Genomic DNA, 16857 nt, shown 5'->3' with positions numbered 1-16857 from the left:
TTGTTTTTCACACCTGTGGAAACGCAGAAATGTTCATGTGTTCTCCAGTAAGGTTAAAAAATTGCAGCTTTAAAAAAGTCTTCTTTTCTCCAGCAAACAGTGGCTATGCGCTTGCATGAAAGTATAAACATGATCTCATGATTTAATCAATTCACCTCATTTTTAAAAAATCTTTTGCCTTTTACAATATAATAGAGAAACTATGCAGAAATCCAAGTTTTTGTTATTGTTCAAGGAATTAACTTAGCGCACAAATGGAAACTAAACAGTAGTTGGCATTTGTCGATTTCCTCCAGGTGACTTCACAACGGGGACTTGAGCTGCTGCTGGGCATCATTAGTCATTAGGTGTGTCAAATAATTTCTCATCATTAGTTAATTCAAATTTCCATGCCACAAAATAATCAGATTATCAAATTGGTGTTCTGTGCAAAACACAAAGGCTAATTGAGATTCAGAAAGGGCTTCATTTCTACTTGAAAAAAACTTTTAGGAAAGTTGGAGAGATAGTTCTATACATGAAAAGTTAAATAGCAACACAACACTGAAAATATAAAGAAAACCAGGAAAGGGAGGTCTTAAGGACATGAGTGTTTAAATACAGAGATTACCAATAAAGGGCTGTGGTTTTTGCAGAGACCTCGAAAAGATTTGCAAAGACTTACAGGCGGGGATATATGAGAACAAAGTTCTCAGCTGAGAGTAGTTGGCTCCCCTGAAGATGCTGAGCAAGGCAGGCTTGGCAGTATTTTTGGCTGTCACAGTTGGGCGGGGGAGCGCTACTGGTGTCTCATGGCTAGATGCCAGGGATGCTGCTAAACATCCTATGATGCACAGGATTGTTCTCCACAAAAAAAGAATTATCTGGCCAAAATGTCAGCAGTGCTAAGGTTGAGAAACCCTGGACTAAAGCTAAGCCGTTTTCATAATAGGGATTTTACTAAAGTGCTAACGAATGAAAGAGAAAAGATATGACAGAGGGAAGTAAAGAATCATGAATACAAAGAACTAAAGAGCAGAAGCATTAAGGGGTGCTAAGTGGATCAGTTTAACTTGAGTGAAGGGCTTTATACAGGCGTGGCCAGTCTTTAAATACAGGCTGGAAAGAGCATATGAGATGCGGAGCTCTGCTATTATGAGACTTTGAACAATCATTTGTCTCCTTGGTGCCTGACTTTTCTTATCTATAAAATGAAGATAGCATTTACCTCCTGTATTGGTTGTCAAGGTCAAACCAGATAACATAAAAGTGCCTCCTGTGCTGGAAGGACAATAGGAGAAGATACATAGGAACAGGGGAAAGTCAACCCTTTCAATTATCTACACTGCATGGATTATTGGGGTTCAATTTTCAGTTACTAATTGAAATGACTAATTTTCAGTTATTACCACAATCAATTTTCAGTTACTACCAGATCATGGCATCTGGTCCCATAACTTCATGGGAAATAGATGGGGAAACAGTGGAAACAGTGGCAGATTTTATTTTTGGAGGCTCCAAAATCACTGCAGATGGTGACTGCAGCCATGAAATTAAAAGACACATACTCCTTGGAAGGAAAGTTATGACCAACCTAGATAGCATATTCAAAAGCAGAGACATTACTTTGCCAACAAAGGTCCGTCTAGTCAAGGCTATGGTTTTTCCAGTGGTCATGTATGGATGTGAGAGTTGGACTGTGAAGAAAGCTGAGCGCCGAAGAATTGATGCTTTTGAACTGTGGTGTTGGAGAAGACTCTTGAGAGTCCCTTGGACTGCAAAGAGATCCAACCAGTCCATTCTGAAGGAGATCAGCCCTGGGATTACTTTGGAAGGAAAGATGCTAAAGCAGAAACTCCAGTACTTTGGCCACCTCATGCGAAGAGTTGACTTATTGGAAATGACTCTGATGCTGGGAGGGATTGGGGGCAGGAGGAGAAGGGGACTACAGAGGATCAGATGGCTGGATGGCCTCACTGACTTGATGGACATGAGTTTGAGTGAACTCCAGGAGTTGGTGATGGACAGGGAGGCCTGGTATGCTGTGATTCATGGGGTCACAATGAGTCGGACATGACTGAGCGACTGAACTGAACTGACTGACTGACCACAATCAACTGAAACCTGATGAGTTAAGCTTTTATTATCTGTTTACACCCTTTCCTTCATTCACTCAACAGATATTGGGTTGGCCAAAGAGTTCCTTTGAGTTTTTCTATAAGATCTTACGGAAAATCCCAATGATTTGTTTTTGTTTTTTTTTGGCCAACCCAATATTTCTTGTTTTCTTCTTTTCAGGCAATGTTCCCTTTCCTTAATAGAGTCTTCAATCTCTTAGAGAAAAACAGATTTATTATTTTTTTTATGAAAGGAAGTCTTACAAGGCCTCTGAATGAATAATGTACAGATGACTCCAAACTTGTAACTCGTTTCCTTAACAAGAAACATAAAGGGATCTTAAGTCTGGAGTCTCCTGTGATGATACTTGCAATTTACCCTGATCTCTGATATTACGGATACATCTGAGCTCTCCCTTAATATGACCAAATTTTCTCCATGTAAGCTGAAAGCTCTTTTGCTGTTTTACCATGTTCCTGTGCATGCAAACGTGCTTAGCCACATCTGACTCTTTGCAGCCCCATGGACTGCAGCCAGCCAGGCTCCTCTCTCCCTGGAATTTTCTAGGCAAGAATACTGGGGTGGGTTGCCATTTCCTCCTCCAGGATTTCTTGCTGACCCAGGAATCAAACTGTGTCTTCTGCTTTGGCAGGCAGATTTTTTCCCACTAGTGCCACTTGGGAAGCCCAATCTTTGTTCTTAAATACATACAGACTTTCTCACATACAGAGTACCTTTGTTAAAATCATTGCCTGATTCAATGGTATATAGATTGCTCCCATTGCCTAGACAAGCATACAATTTTTTATAAATAGCCCTGGCTGTGACCACTGTCCACGTGGAGTCCTGAGGCTGCAGTAAACAAGCGTTAGCCATCACTTCCAGTACAGGGTGTAGCCTTGAATGTGGAAAGGTAGATGGCAGAGAGAACTTGAGATATCATGAACTGCCTAAAACAGAGCTGCCTAAAACATCTCTGTGAGGGCACAGAATAGAAAATAGTCAACACTGGCCAAAGCAAGTAGGAAATGATATCATTTGGAGTGTTTGAGGTAAGAACTGAAAGATGAGTAGGTGCGTGTGTGCTAAGTCACTTCAGTTGCAGTTGCATTCAACTCTTTGCAACCCTATGGACTGCAGCCCACAGGCTCCTGTCTTTTGGATTCTCCAGGCAAGAATACTGGAGTTGGTTGCCATGCCCTTCTTCAGGAGATCTACTCGACCCAGGGATCAAACCTGTGTCTCCTCTGGCTCCTGCCCTGCAGGCAGATTCTTTACCATTGAGCCACCGGGAAAGTCCAAGTAGGTGCTTGACAGACAGACAAATGAGGGGCAAGTATTCTAAGCAGAATCAACAGCTGGCAGATTAAAGATTTACAGGAGGAAGAAGGCTTGGAATAGGTGGAATGCCACAGGTGGCTCCCCATGGCTGGATCATGAGGGAGGTGGGTGAGTGGAGAGGTCACAGAGGCACAGTGGCCTGAATACAAGGTCAGGTGCGCCACACACATGGGTTTAGATTTTTGTAAGGTTATGATGAGTTATTAAATAATCTTACAGAAGAAGGTAATATCATATTTGTGCTTTTAGAAAGCCCCTTTGGCTGCAGTGTGCAAGATGAACTAGAAAAGGCAAGACCAAAGAATAACTGTTGCAAATATCAGCAGAACCATTTCTTGACTTCCATACTTGAGCTTGTGACCTATGTCTTGAAACAAATAAGATGACAAAAAGGGGGTCCCCTGTACACAACATTATCTGGCAAGAGGCAATATTTCTTGCTTAGTGTTTTAGTTCAGGGTCCTCCGGAGAAAAGGAAGGCACAGGATTGATAGATGATAGTGAAAGATAGATAGGTAGATGATAGATTTTAAGAAATTTATTTCAACAAATTATTCTAAGAAATTTGCGCAAATGATTAAGGAGGCTGGCAAATCCAGAATCTACAGGGCAGGCCAACAGGCTGGAGACCCAGAGAAGGGACAGTCCTGCATGTCAAGTCAGAGGCCTTCAGGCTACAGATCCAGGAAAGAGCAACAATGCAGTTCATGTCTAAAGGCCTTCAGGATGGAGACACAGGAAAGAGCCCATGTTGCATTTCAAATTCAAAGGAAGTAGTAGGAATAGAGAAGTGGCTGTTAACTAGATATGGGCTTGTTTGGCCAGATATTTCTGAAGCTAAATTCTCTGCACTGTGGCTTAGGGATCACAAACACGAATTTAAATGGAAGAAGAGCCAGACACATAGACACTCACAGTCACAAGCCTTAATAACCTCCCTCTTCCTTTTTTTGACATCAAGGATAGTCTGACAGTTTAGGATGTCCTAACCAAATAGGTGTGTCTAGTCAAGGCTATGGTTTTTCCAGTGGTCATGTATGGATGTGACAGTTGGACTGTGAAGAAAGCTGAGCACCGAAGAATTGATGCTTTTGAACTGTGGTGTTGGAGAAGACTCTTGAGAGTCCCTTGGAATGCAAGGAGATCCAACCAGTCCATCCTAAAGAAGATCAGTCTTGGGTGTTCTTTGGAAGGAATGATGCTAAAGCTGAAACTCCAGTACTTCAGTCACCTCATGTGAAGAGTTGACTCATTGGAAAAGACTCTGATGCTGGGAGGGATTGGGGGCAGGAGGAGAAGGGGAAGACAGAGGATGAGATGGCTGGATGGCATCACCGACTCGATGGACATGAGTTTGAATGAACTCCGGGAGTTGGTGATGGACAGGGAGGCCTGGCGTGCTGCAGTTCATGGGGTTGCAAAGAGTTGGACACCACTGAGCGACTGAACTGAACTGAACTGAACCAAATAGGATGTATCTGGGTACCAGTAAAAGCGAATTTTTCATTATTCTCTGTACACAATAATGTGATCACAGGTAAATGATCCTGTTAGCTAAGTCAATTTTTTTTTTAAATAGGTGCTTATTTAAAGCATGAGTTATTATTGTTCTCCCAGGCCCTAATTCTCTGCCCACACACAGTAAGTCTTTCTCAAGTAAGTTACTTAAGAAATTCTTTCCCATCACTGGTAATTAATTTTTGGAAAGCCAATCTTAACATATACAGTATTGCGTACAGTCTACATTCATGATTCTCTATTAATGAACAGATATAATCGAAATAATGCATTAGAGACCATTATACCTTTCAGATAATTTTTTTTTTGAGATTGTTGTCAGTATTCCAGCAAGGATAATTAGAAACTAATGAAGATAGTGACAATAGAAAGAGAAAAAAAAATGGGACCAATGGAAAAGACATTGCAAAGCTCAGATAGAACCTGGTGACTTAACACAAATGAAGGGACGATTACCCTGAAAACAGGAAATAACAAAAACAGTGGGTCAAATATATTGGGGAGAGTTCTACTTTATAAATGCTAACTTGGTATTTCCAAAATCTTATCCAGGAAGAAATGTTCAAGCTATAGAGTAGAAGCAGCCTAGGATCAAGAACCAGAATTTGAAATGAAATATTTTTTAATGAAATTAATTTGGAAGAAAGCTACAGATTTGGAAAATCTCTGAAAGATGAGCTAATAGAGAAAAGAATAAAACTGAAGATGAAAATAATCTGTCATATCTTTAGGAATAGAGAGCAGAAAATTAGATAGGGAAGGAGCAATTAAAAACTAGAGCAAGGGACCAAAGGTTGAGGTTGAGAGAAGAAAATTTCACTTGACCTTGTTTATACCTCCCTTAAATTGGCCAATTTATCCAAGATGTCACCCCAATTCTCCTTTTATTTACATCAACATTTTTAGAAAATAAACATTTTACCACATGTCCTAATAGCTGACATCCACTTGAACTTCTACCCACTGCATAGGAGCCATACCCCAACCACTCCCTTGAAAGTGCCCTCTAAAATCTCAGGGTGTCTGATGGCTAAAATCTAATTGGTTTTCAATTTTTTTTCTTACTTTATTTCTCTGCATTCTTTGGCACTATAGACCACACCTTTATTTTAAAATATTTCTTAACTTGGTTTATTAAAACCAATAATTTCTAGATTTCTAAACACTGGGGTATAGGAATTTCTCAATCTCTGTCTTGTTCTTTTAGTTCTTTGACTCTAAATACATTCTCCACGTTTCTTTCAACTCACCTCTTATATTTTTAGCAATCGCTAGGCAGTTTCTCTTATACATATGAATTCAGTCTATAGAATGTGATGACCTCCAAGTCTATTTTTTTCTACTTGGATCTTTCTTCTGATCTCTGACCAATAATACTTGATTGCCCACAAGATATGTCCAACTGGTGGACTCATAAACATCTACAGGTTTACATTCTTCAAACATAATGCAAATCCTTCCCCAAATCTGCCATTCTTCCACTGTTTCTGGTCTTAAAGGGCCTCCTTCTATCCAGTGGTCTAAGCTAGAAATCTAAGAGTCATTTTAGGTTCCTCTATCCTCCAGTTGGTCTTCCCTGGTGGCTCAGGGGTTAAAGAGTCTGCCTGCAATGCGGGAGACCTGGGTTTGATGCCCGAGTTGGGAAGATCCCCTGGAGAAGGAAATGGCAACCCACTCCAGTAGTCTTGCCTGGAGAATCCCATGGATGGAGGAGCCTGGTGGGATAGAGTCCACAGGGTCGCAAAGAGTTGGACACGACTGAGAGACTTCACTTTCATCCTCCAATTAGCATAATGAAGCATAGAGTTGGGCATGAATTCTTGACTATCTAAGTCTTTTTTAATTACCCCCCTTTTTGCCATTTCAACTGCCATTACCCTACTTCAACATAGTTATCTCTTATCTAGAATCCTGCAATGAGCTACTAAATGATCAATCTATTTCTTATTTTACCTTAGATCTCTGTATCACTCTGCTTCTCCATGTCTTTCTCCAGTATGCTCACCCCAAATACATCCACCCTACTGATCTAAAAGGTTTCATGTCATAGCACTCACATACTTGGAAAATTCTTTTCATAACCTACAGAAACAAATTTCCAACATAAATTCTTCCATGACTTGGCTTCTGCCTATCTCAATAATCATATCGCTCAGCCTCGAATCCCTGTACTGTATATAGTCATTCAGTCATGCCCGACTCTTTGAGACCATATTGGCTGTAGCCCACCAGGCTCCTCTGTCCATAGGGATTCTCCAGGCAAGAATACTGAAGTGGGTTGCCATCCCCTCCTCCAAGGGATCTTCCCCCACCCAGAGATCGAACCCAGGTCTCCCGCATTGCAGGCAGATTCTTTACCATCTGAGCCACCAGGGAAGCGCATATATCCAGACAGAATTCCCCTATACCCTGAAATTCCCAGCCAAGCTTCCATTAACAAAGCGCTTTCTTTGCATGGAACATTTTCTCCTCGTGTCACAATTCTCTTTTGTGACCCATGTCACCATTCCCTCCTCAGTTCAAATGTTACACTCCTCTAGTACCTACTGCATGCCAAGGACTGTACTCAATGCCAGGACTATAAAACCAGTGGACTCCACGTGGTAAATAGCCAATGAATATGTTCTTAATGAAACTATAAAACAGAAACTAAAACAGGTTCAAAAAATGATTTCAAAATACAACAAAGCACATTGCAGAGGAACATGGCTGGTTCTTCCCTTGAGGAGTAGGGGATCAAGAAATGTGGTCTAGGAGCAATGACCACCTTAGAGTTCATGTTCTCCAAGTAAATAGAATTGGAAGAATAATTCCCCCACAGAAGATTAGCCTGAACCACAAAAGAGCATGGCATGCAAGAGGAAGTTGCAAATGCTTCCACTGGACTGGTACACAGAAAGTTACATGGAGAGGTGAAAAAGGCCCAGGTTGAATAGAAAGAGCTGGAGAGGGAGCATTCAATGATAATGCTGAAAAAGATGGTTGGCTGAAACCATGGAAGGATGTGGACACAAGCATCCAATTACTAAGACAATAGGAAAACTGTATGGAAATAGTTTTCAAAGAAGGATGGGGTATGAAGGACAAACCAGAAGATTAGGTCACAGATGATTGTGGGGGCCCTATAAGTAGAAGGTGAGCACATGAATTCATCAGAAAAGATATGGTGAAGAGGAGAAACAGATGTGAGAACTATTAAAGAAGCAAACATGAATGAACTTGCAGTAGACCGTGTGTGGTTTGGGGTGAGGAAGAGGGAAGGAGTCCATGTTGATTCCTGCTTTAATGAGTCAGGTGACTTGGTGGGTGTTACTATGACAAGTCAATCTTTTTTCAGAAACAAAAAGTTTTATATTTTACTAGTGTCATTGTTTTTTAACTAACCACTGTTACTAAAGATAAGCATATTTGAACATGTCATTTTCTTGACTTAGCAAACCTAAAGACTCCAACACATAACAGTCTTAGTTAATATTTATCAGTTGTATTATTTTACAAGTTTTCTCCTTGCTGCTAGCAAACACCAGAGGCATATTATTTTTTGAATTCATTCTTGAGTCTCCAAGGATTGGATTAGTATATTCTACTTTTTTTGTTTTCAAAAACAAAAATGTGAAACTACTTTCTCTTCTAAAAAAAATACAAATTTTAAGAATCTGTATTGATTAAATGTCTTTAAATAGCAACTTACCTGTGGTATATATCCCACTGACAAGAAAATCCGTGATTTTGTTGGTCACAATAAAAGACCGTACACTATTCCTTTCTACAGTGTTGGTTTAATTGCACAACTTGTTCTTTTTCCTTTTCAGTTAACAATGCCAAAAACATATGTGGTGAGTTACCAGCCAAAATAATTGAAATCTGGGATTCTTGGCTGCCAGTAGGGCAACACCAAACCTCAGGAGCTAACAAGAGGTGTCGATGATTCATTAACAAAACATAAAATTGTGAGATGGGTAGCTAAGCATGCAGTAAGAGCCTGCCTTTGGCTGGAACTGCCAGTCAGCAATCTCACCATTGGCTGCCATTCTCAGGAAAGTTGATGCTTGCATATCAGAACATTTGGGCTATTTGCATGGAGGTGAAAGAGGCCAGTGGATTACAAAGTTTCCCTACTTGTCATCACAATATTAATCTAGAGGGAAATTAGGCGAGATCTCTAGTGCAGAATGTTCTACAATCTTCCATAGTAATGACAGACACCTTATGCTTTGAATGGCGGGTTTGTTTAAAGAACTTTCACACCCATTTGATCAGCACAAGTTGAATATTCATAAGTGTATGAACTCCTAAGTAAGTGTTAGAGATGACAAGGAAACTGATACTTAGGAATATTTAATGTCTTGCCCAGAATCCAGTTTCCCAATTCTAGCCCCTGTTCAGTAACCTAAATTAGCATCTCTACACAAGCACTCTAAATTTTGTTAGAACAGTAACTTGTTTATTAACACATCCCCAGCTTAATAGCTTTTGACATAAAAGGGAACTGCTTTTCAATCACTTCTATTCCCATGAAAAACAGTATTTATAATCTGTTAACATTTCATGTCATGTGCTAAAAAAAAAAAAAAGAGATCCCAATCCAGTTGCTGTCAGCCAGCACTCCAGAAGGTAAAATGGAATACCCCCGGATTGTTGTATTTCATGCCATGTCTGCTGCTTCACAGCACACAGCAAACAGAGAAGATCGATGATTATGTAGTGTGGCCAGACAGACAAATGATGCAAATCAGACTAAACAACATCTCCACATATTACTTCGCAGTTCAAATATTTAAATTTCCTTCACACACCGTATTAATTTTCTATTTCCCCCCTTTAACTTTGATCTGTAGATTTTACCTATTATAGATATTTTCCATTGAAATTATCTTTAATTATTTTTCTTTGTACATTAATTAAACATTTATTGAGTGCCCATTATCTTTCAGACACTGAATATCACTTGAAATGGAGTTAACTGGTATCTTGAGGTCATTGTAAGGTACAAGTTTAATAATTATTACCAAAGAACTCAAATACACAAATAATTTAATTCCTACTGTTATTTTAATCTCCTGAAGGATGGCATGCCCAAATGTGACTCATGTTCTGTTAATAGATTATAAGAATATGCCTGACAGTTATATGTCTGTCACAAATTGTCTCCATGGATGAACATTAAAACTGAATGAAACTCTTGGGAAAAACATCCAAATGAAAAGTGAGAAGTCTTGTCAACCATCTGGAACTTTCCTACATGACGCCAAACATCCAGATTCTTGTTCAAATCTGGATGGGAATTAGCTATCTTTTAGTTACAACTTGAGCTATTTTTTTTTTCAACATTCAGATGGTTCTTGTAAATATTGATTTCTAGACTGTTATGTATGCCTAAGACAGCATCTCATCAACAATATGAGGGTTTTAGTTTTAGTTTTGATATTTCTGAACAAAAGCAGATCATTAACCACTTTTGTAGTAATACAATATAGGCAAGTGCTAATCCACTTGTAGAAGTGAAGTGAAGTTGCTCAGTTGTGTCTGACTCTTTGCGACCCCATGGCCTGTAGCCTATCAGGCTCCTCCATCCATGGGATTTTCCAGGCAAGAGTACTGGAGTGGGTTGCCATTTCCTTCTCCAGGGATCTTCCCCACCCAGGGATCGAACCCGGGTCTCCCACATTGTGGACAAAGCTTTTACCGGCTGAGCCACCAGGGAAGCCAAGGCAATGGCAACCCACTCCAGTGCTCTTGCCTGGAGAATCCCATGGAGGGAGGAGCCTGGTAGGCTACAGTCCATGGGGTCGCAAAGAGTCAGACATGACTGAGCGACTTCACTTCTTCACTTCAATCCACTTGTAAGGAAAGCATCTCAGCTGAAATTGTCATGTCTGAACTGAAGACTGGGTTTAACTTTTGTAGAAATATAAATGTAGAAGTTTAGACTGTCCTTTCTACCTTGTTTATAAAATAGAAAAAGAAGATTAACATCTCATGTTTATGATTAAACTTGATAAACTTGATTAAACAGAGTTCTCTCATGAAGACATATTTTTGTCACCTCCTCCCATAAAAAAAAAAAGCTTGAATGAATTGTTCAACAAATGTATGATGTTGAATGAGTTTCTAAAGTTCTTAAAAAATCAAAAGTTACCCTTAGTTCCATCCATAAATTTTCTGACAGATGATCTAATCAATATTTGGTATTTAATGTGATTTTTTTACCCTGATGTAAGGTAAGATCTTTACAGAAGATGAGTGTTGAATTTCTTTCTCAAAGAGAATATATTCTATGTTTTCAGTGAGCTTCTTGCACTAACTTAAACTGCTTTTTCAAGGTAAATATTGATATTTTATTTGTATAGTATAGATTTTTAAGAAAATAGAAATATTATCATAAATTTGCAAAGTTAGTATTACCTGCTGCCTTAAAACAAAATGTATGATTCTAAGCAGAAATAAATTTGAACAGTTTTATTTAAAAAATTTTATATATGTAGAAAACATATATACCAGAAAAATCTTAATGCTTTGCTGACATTGGTAAATCTAGAGTTCCTTTTTAATGTATATAATATTCCTTTGAATTTTATATAATTAGTGGTGGTTTAGTCACTAAAAAGTCATGTCCAACTCTTGTGACCCCATGGACTGTAGCCTGCCACGCTTCTTTGTCCATGGGAATCTCCAGGCAAGAATACTGAAGTGGGTTGCCATTTCCTTCTCCAGGCAATTTTCCTGACCCAGGGATTGAAACAGGGTCTCCTGCACTGCAGGCAGATTCTTTACCAACTGAGCTAGGAGGGAAGCCCATATAATTAATACTGTCATTAATTCAATGGCATGAGTTAATAAATTTAACCAACTTAAGTGTAGTTTTGAAATTGATATTCTTTTGCCTCAAAGTTTCAAAATGAAATCATTTCTTCTAAAAGAGGTAAACCAGCTTGATCAACATGGATGCAAATATTACAGGGGAATGTTTTCTTGATACTCAATGCAGTTGAAAGAAAGTGAAAGTGTTAGTCACTCAGTCATGTCCTGCTCTTTGAGACCCCAGCCTAGCTCTTCAGTCCATGGAATTCTCCAGGCCAGAATACAGGAGTGTATAACCATTGCCTGCTCCAGGGGCCTTCTCGACCCAGGGATCAAACCCAGGTCTCCTGCACTGCAGGCAGATTCTTTACTCTCTTTACCCTCTGAGCCAGGTTTGGAAGAAGTTGAGTGAGTGAGTGAAAGTCACTCAGTCATGTCCAACTCTTTGCAGCCCCATGGACTATACAGTCCATGGAATTCTCCAGGCCAGAATACTGGAATGAGTAGCCTTTCCCTTCTCCAAGGATCTTCCCAACCCAGGGATCCAATCCAGGTCTCTTGCATTGCAGGCAGATTCTTCACCAGCTGAGCCACAAGGGAAGCCCAAGAATACTGGAGTGGGTAGCCTATCCATTCTCCAGCAGATCTTCCCAACACAGGGATAAACCTGGGGTCTCCTGCATTGCAGGCAGATTCTTTACCAACTGAACTATCAGGGAAGCCCTGAAACAGGTTAGGAATGTGAACCTACTTTTCAACTGCAAAGCTTTTGAAGTCTAAATAGAGATCAAGTATTGTTGATGAAAATGAAGTGGCCAAACTGAGATGAACAAGATGATCTATGTTCCACTTAGCATTTTTAGGTGTTATTGAAAAATTTACATAAATGCAATATTATATACACATATGAGTACCTTGAATTATGTGCTCAAGTCCACTGTTAATTCCCCTTTTTAGCCCAAACCTTAAAAAAGCTCACAGATGCTATCAAACTTGCAATGATTGCAAGAAAAATCTCAGATGTGGAATGGGCATTGGCATAAACTTAGCTAGTTGGCATCAGCATTAGTAACAGGTGGCAGAGCAGGCAGTGAAACTGCAAAGGCAGAACAGTTTGCATTTCCTGTGTCATCTCAACCTTTTTTTAGTAAGTAAGTTTAATTTTGGTAATTGGGAACAAATTTGTTTTTTTAACAGAACTCCCAAAACCTTAAAATATTTATTCATTATTGTTAATATTTAAGTGCATATAGGTTTTTAACTTATCATTTGAGAAATAGTAATGGTGCCTTTACATATCCTGTAATAGTATACAATTTTTTCACATGGCTCATTGTATTTTTCCCCACTACCGGGCATGAATCTGAGAGCTCAAAGAATAAAATCCAATTATATTAACAACTTCTATCAACTAACTTCAAAGAATAAAATCTAATTATATTAACAACTTCTATCAACTAACTTCCTCATTGTTGCACACTTGATTTTAAAAAGTGTTGCCCCATTTTTACAATGTCCCTACTACTGAAACTTTATTAATCCAAATAATTACCATTGCCAATTTCTAAAAAATATCTACTATATGATATAAATTTTTGCAATTTTCTTTGGGCAACAATATTTCTATTTGGATTATGACTTACAATGTGTTTTAGATTTATTGTTTATAGTTTATATTTTTATTGAAATTAGAAACACAAGTAGAAAAGTCTTTAGTATTATGTAAGTATGATTAAAAGTAATGCCAATTATTCATAAAGATGTAAGTGTTCCTTTTAATTTTAAGTCTAATAGTAAAGAAAAATAATTAATTGTTCTGGTCATGAAAAAGTGTAGGTTTTAGATTGAGATAAACTCTGCCTTTTATAATTCACTTATCTCTAAGTTTTACTTGAGTAAAAGACAGAATAGTTTTTATTTATAAGGCTGTGATGGTAATTAAATGATTCTTTCTGAGGGCTCTGAGGGAAGGACCTGTTCCAGAACTCTCTCTTTGTCTTGCGGGTGACCATCTTCCTCCTGTGTCTCTTCATGTGGTCTTCCCTCTCTGCATATTACTATGTCCAAATTCCCCCTTTATATGATGACCCAGTCATTTCAGATTAGGATACCCACTACTGATCTCATTTTAATATGATCCTCTCTGGGAAAGACCCTATGGCCAAATAAGGTCACATTCTGAATTATTGGGCATTAGGACTTCAATATATGAATTTCAGGGATGGACACAGTTCAACCCATAACAGACACCAACTAAAAGGGACTTAACCTTGTTTAAGAGACCAAGAATCCAGACACTGTTATTGAACTGAACTTGGGTTCCCTCACACACCACACAGCAAAGCCAGTTTACTAACACTTGGTTGTAGTGAAGGCAAGTACATGTTTATATGCATGGCACCAAGCAAGGAGAATCCCATGGACAGAGGAGCCTGGTGGGCTACAGTCCATAGGGTTGCAACGAATTGGATACAACTGAAGTGACTTAACACACAGGTAAGGAATACAAGCTTCTTATGTTCAGAAGACTAGAACTCCCCTCTGGTTTTCAGGGAAGGGTTTTAAAGACAACATATAGGGTGAGGCCTGAAGGGTTCATGACTTTCATCTGATTGGTTGGTGGTGAAACACTGAGGTGATGTTTTAAGAATTCCAATCATCAAGCTTCTGATTTCAATGGGTCTAGGATCTACAGGTGCTTATGGTCAGATGTAGTCACCAGCCTCCATCTGAGCTTGGTAACAACTCCAAAGTATCTGTAAGATTATGTATATCTCTTGAGGGGGAACTTTGCTGTTGTTTAGCCACTAAGTCATGTCTGACTCTTTGCGACCCCATGGACTGTAGCCCACTGGGCTCCACTGTCCATGGCATTTCTCAGGCAAGAATACAGGAGTGGGTTGCCATTTCCTTCTCCACGGGATCTTCCCCACCTTCAACTTCTGAATTGCAGGTGGATTCTTTATGTCTGAGCCACTGTGGAAGCCCCTGAGGGGGAACTAGGACTCTGTTTTTTATTGAGTGAAGAGGAACTAAAAAGCTTCTTGATGAAAGTGAAAGTGGAGAGAGAAAAAGTTGGCTTAAAGCTCAACATTCAGAAAACGAAGGTCATGGCATCTGGTCCCATCACTTCATGGGAAATAGATGGGGAAACAGTGGAAACAGTGACAGACTTTATTTTTCTGGGCTCCAAAATCACTACAGATGGTGACTGCAGCCATGAAATTAAAAGACACTTACTCCTTGGAAGAAAAGTTATGACCAACCTAGATAGCATATTCAAAAGCAGAGACATTACTTTGCCAACAAAGGTTTGTCTAGTCAAGGCTATGGTTTTTCCTGTGATCATGTATGGATGTGAGAGTTGGACTGTGAAGAAGGCTGAGCACCGAAGAATTGCTGCTTTTGAACTGTGGTGTTGGAGAAGACTCTTGAGAGTCTCTTGGACTGCAAGGAGATCCAACCAGTCCATTCTGAAGGAGATCAGCCCTGGGATTTCTTTGGAAGGAATGATGCTAAAGCAGAAACTCCAGTACTTTGGCCACCTCATGCGAAGAGTTGACTCATTGGAAAAGACTCTGATGCTGCGAGGGATTGGGGGCAAGAGGAGAAGGGGACGACAGAGGATGAGATGGCTGGATGGCATCACTGACTCGATGGATGTGAGTCTCAGTGAACTCCAGGAGTTGGTGATGGACAGGGAGGCCTGGCGTGCTGCGATTCATGGGGTCGCAAAGAGTCGGACACGACTGAGCAACTGATCTGATCTGATCTGATTGTTCTAGCTATCTGGCTTAACTGCTTGTCCTTTGCTTCTGCATTCCCTCACTTCCCTAATTAGTAACCATTTGAGCCTTCTCCTTGGAACTCAGGAAAAGCCAAGGAGACTAAAGCCGTTTTTTTAAAAAACAAAAAGAAATGAGGGACCCAGAAGAGGGTTTTTGTACCTGGGAGGAGCCCCACAGGGTCCAGCTTAGTTTTAATACCAAGTACAATTTCTATCTGGCTTCTTCCTTCAGCAGGATTATTTGAGTGCTCAGTTAAAGTTGTATTTCCATCAATTAAGACAAACGGCTGCCCTACTAGAGCTAAACCTCTCTATTGGAGTCACACTGAGGTTTGTCATAATTCATATCTCCTGTTTTCCTTTACCAAGTTTTTAATATTTTAATTTTACTATCGTCCTATTCTTCTTTCTCTATCTCCTTATAAATCACTTGTACCTAATAAGCTTGAATTTCCCCACTTTGGATAATAAAATTAATTTAAAATCAAATGAAATACTAGTATTTAAGCCTTTCATGAACATTTTGGCTCATATCCATGTCATTGGTCTTAGTGACATCCAGTGGCCATGACAAGTCAGTGGCAGGATTTCAGGTCATTCCAGAAATATTTTTATGTATTTCTTATTTAAACATAGGAAAAAGACCACTGATCATTTTAACATAAGTGTAATAAAACTCTACCATGTCACTTGTCATTCATAAACTGAACTACCTTATATATCAGAAAAATAAAAATTATAACATTTAGTTTTATTTCATTCTACCTTCATTAATAAATTAATATCCCTTACCACTTAAATAGATGACCAGTCCAAGTTTGATGCATGAAACAGGGCACTCATAGCCGATGTACTGGGACAACTCAGAGGGATGGGATGGGGAGGGAGGTGGGAGGGGGGTTCAGGATGGGGTGGGAACACATGTACACCATGTCTGATTCATGTTAATGTGTGACAAAAACTACCAGAAAATTGTAAAGTAATTAGCCTCCAATTAAAATAAATTAATTAATTTTAAAAATATTTAATCTACAAGTTATTTTTTAAAGTTTGAAACAGTATGGCTTGTATTATTGGTAATATTTTTTCACTTATCTTTGGTTAGAGTACTGTAGAGGATGAGGTGGTTAGGTAGATTACCGATTCAATGGATGTGAATTTGAGCAAACTCAAGGAGATAGTGGAGGACAGAGGAGCCTGGTGTGCGGTAGCCCATAGGGTCACAAAGAGTGAGACATGATTCACAAACATAACAACTGTTATTTAAATTAAAATGCACCATTAATGAATGGTATGTGCTATTCTAAACAATC

This window comes from Bubalus bubalis, chromosome 13 (assembly GCF_019923935.1).
Source record: "Bubalus bubalis isolate 160015118507 breed Murrah chromosome 13, NDDB_SH_1, whole genome shotgun sequence".
Taxonomy (NCBI): Eukaryota; Metazoa; Chordata; class Mammalia; order Artiodactyla; family Bovidae; genus Bubalus; species Bubalus bubalis.
The sequence above is the reverse complement of the archived record's forward strand: the minus strand, read 5'-3'. Positions refer to the sequence as shown.